Source organism: Octodon degus, unplaced genomic scaffold, assembly GCF_000260255.1.
Source record: "Octodon degus isolate 3935 unplaced genomic scaffold, OctDeg1.0 scaffold00120, whole genome shotgun sequence".
Classification (NCBI taxonomy): Eukaryota; Metazoa; Chordata; class Mammalia; order Rodentia; family Octodontidae; genus Octodon; species Octodon degus.
The window spans coordinates 8,734,917-8,738,667 of record NW_004524696.1 but is presented as its reverse complement, the minus strand read 5'-3'; positions in this window follow the sequence as shown (position 1 = coordinate 8,738,667).

The following is a 3,751-nucleotide window of genomic DNA, read 5'->3' as shown; positions in this document are numbered from 1 at the left end:
GCATGTGGTGCTGGGGGATTGAACTGCGGTCCCTGATGCTTTTGCTAAGCTTGTTCTAAGTAGGTGCTTTAGACCACTGAGCCATCTCTCCAGCCCCTACAGCTCAACATATTAATATAGCTTTTCTTTTTATACCTCATGGTAACACTTTTTCTGCTGGATAGTTAAGACCAAATTAAAGCAAGACCTATATAACTAAAAATGTAACTTTTGCTATCTGACAAGGTCTGTCAAATTCCCTCAGGATTTACCCTGCAACCATGTACACCACTATGTAGATCTTTTGTCAGTCTCAGCCATCGGGATGAGTCACAGCCCTTGCTTGACCAATTTGCTTTCTGTGAAAGCCTGAGAGAATGTTTTCTTTCTATGTGACTCTCCTTAGGCACAGTATACATCACTGATCACTTACCTCTGTGGTCCCATAATCTCCTTCATCAGAAAATTTGGAACACCACTGAGTTACAGGATGTCACAGCAGAGTTTCTCATATGTACTGAGTCCTTGAGGAGGTAGGGCCAAAATATTGGCTATCCATTCAGCCCATCTATCTCTCTAATTTTGGTCTACAAACTTTAGTTGTTAAACATGCAGAGGAGATTAATTATATTATTACCCTGTGACAGAGGCAGTTAAACTTAACATCACTATTTATCTGACTATAAAACACCTTAGACATAAAATAGAACTATTTCCCAAAAACCATGGATATTCTAAAATTTAAATCCCTATAGAATGCTAAAAAACAATTACAAATTTTTTACACAGAAATTTAGAAATCTAACCATATACAACATTGAAGCTGGACAAGCCTACGACATTTTTTTCTTGTCTCTTGTTTTCATTTATTAATTTTTCTTTTTTACAAACATTTACTTTAAAGAGAGTATAGTAAAAAAACTGATAAATAAGGTTTAAAACAACAGAATTAAAATATTAAACAAAAAAGAGAGTATAATAATAATTGATTTGACATTAGAAACAGTATATATTTAGAAGACCAAGATGACAGGTATATCAACTAAAGTTTTAGTATTGCACATTATTATCCTCAATGTAGTTGTTTATCTCGGAGATATTAGCATCTAGAGTTAGGCAGGGGGAGATTCTCCCCACTAACTGCTATCTTCAAAAACCTGACAGAAATTCTTAGGACCATTGCCTTAACCATCTTGTGTATATAAATGTGTGGTTTTGCCCACGTCATATTTTCTAACTTTTCTCCTTTCTCTCTCTTCATTGATGAATCCTTAAGTTCTTTCTTTCCATTTAACAGTGTTATACCTTAAAATTTTTATTTCTTCTTTTTAGTTCTTACACTATGGAGATAATATGATATTTTTACATGTAGGTCTGGTTTATCATACTTGTGAGTATAGCCTCTAGTGGCATCCACTTACATATGAAGACTTTGAGTTTATTATTCTTTATAGCTGAGTAATACTCCACTGTATAAAAATATCATATCTTTTTCATCCTTTTTCCATTCCTCAGGGCATCTTGGTTGTTTCCAAGATTTGGCTATCATAAATTGTGCTACTATAAATACAGCAAACAAATATCACTATAATATGAAGTTTTCAGTTTTTTTGGTAAAATTCCCAGAAGGGAGATAGCTGGATTGAATGGAATTTCCAGTCCTAATTTTTTGAGAAGTCTCCACACTGATTTCCATAATGGTTACACCAATCTACATTCCCACCAGCATTGGAGAAGGGTTCTTTTTTCCCCCAACAGCCTCTCCAACATTTGTTGTTGGTTGATTTCTTTATGATAGCCATTCTTTCTTGGATGAGATGGTATCTTGGTGTTGTTTTAATTTGCATTTCACAAATGCCAAGTGATGTGGAGCATTTTTTCATGCATTTGCCTCTTGTATTTCTTCATCTGAGAAGTGTGTGTTCATCTCAGATGTCCATTTTTGGCCTGGTTCTTTAAATTTTGGGGCCCTAGTGTTTTTTAGTTCTTTACAATTCTAGATAGAAGACCTTTGCCTGAGTGATTATTCATTAAGATTTTTTTCCAAATTTGTGGGTTGTCTTTTCATTCTGTTGATAATTTGTTTTGATGTACAAAAATTTCTCAATAAGAGGAGGTCCCAGCTGTTGATTCTTTGAAGTATTTCCCATACAGTTTGATTTTTGTTCATGAAATGTTTATCTGCCCCTATGTCTTCAAGATTTCTACTTACTTTCTCTTGCAGGAGATTTAGTGTTTCTATTCTAATGTTTACATCTTTAATCCACTTTGACTTTAGTTTAGTGCATGGTGATAGACCCAAGTCAAGTTTTAGTTTTCTGCATGTAGAGAGCAAATATTTCTAGCACCTTTTTTTTTCCTTTAAACTAAGGATTGAACTCAGGCCCTTGAGTTTGCTAGGCAAGCACTTATTCTACAGATCCATATCCCTGGCATTCCAGCACCATTTTTAAAGAGGCTATCTTTTTTCCAGTAAACATGTTTGGCCCCTTTGTCGAACATAAAGTGGCTGAATATGTTTCTAGTTGTATCTGTATCTTCTAATCTACTCCGTTGATCCTCAGGTTTTTTTTTCTTTTGCCAATACCATGCTGATTTTATCACAGTAGCTTTGTAGTATAATTTCAAGTCAGGGATTGTAATGCTTCCTGCCTTGCCTTTGTTGTCCAGGACTCCTGCTGTTATTCTCATTTTTTTTTCTGGTTCCAAATAGCTTTTAAAAATGATTTCTTTAGGTCTATGAGGTATGTTGGTGGTATTTTGGTAGGCATTGTATTACATATATATAACAATTTTAGGAGTATGGTCATCTTTACAATGTTGGCTCATCCTATCCAGGAGGAGGGAATATCTTTCTATTTTCTGAAATCCTGTATGATCTCTTTTTTCGGAGTACTGTAATTTTAATTGACTAGATATTCTACTTCTTTAGTTAGATTAATTCCTACATATTTCATTTTTCATGGTGCTATTGTAAAAGGTATTGTTTCTCTAATTTGTCTCTCACTACTTTTTGGGTCCTTGAAGTAGGGTATCCTATCATCTGCAAATGATTATTTAACTTCTTCTTTACCTATTCTTATTTCTTTTATTTCTCTCTCTAGTCTAATGGCTCTAGCTAATGATTCTAGAACTATATTGAGTAGGACTGGTGATAGAGGACATTCTTGTCTTGTACCAGATCTAAGAGTAAAAGATTTCAGTTTTTCCCCATTTAGAATTATGTTAGCTGTTGTATTGTCATAGATGACTTTTATCATATTGAGGCTGAGGTCATCTATTCAAATTTTTGTAGGACTTTGATGATGAACGAGTGTTAGACTTTGTCAAAATCCTTTCTGCATCAATTGAGATGATCATGTGATTTTTGGATTTGGCTCTATTGAGTGTATTACATTTATAGATTTGAGCATACCTGCATCCCTGGGATGAATCCTATCTGGTCGTGGTGTATAATCTTTTTAATCATTTGCTATATTCTATTTGCTAGGATTTTATTGAGGATTTTTGCATCTACGTTCATGAGAGAGATTGACCAGTAGTTCTCTTTTTTTAGTTTCATCTTTCTCTGGTTTTTCTATCAGCATAATACTTGCCTCCAGGATTGATTTTGGTAGTTGTTATGGTTTGTGTCTAGTTGTCCCCCCAAAGCCTCATGCAGTCATGGGGTGTGGACTTCTAGAGTTTGTGTTAACTCATGGTCCACTGGGATTATGTGTGAGCCAAGGCTGGGATTATGGGTTTTAGTACTGCTGGGATTACCCATAGGTGG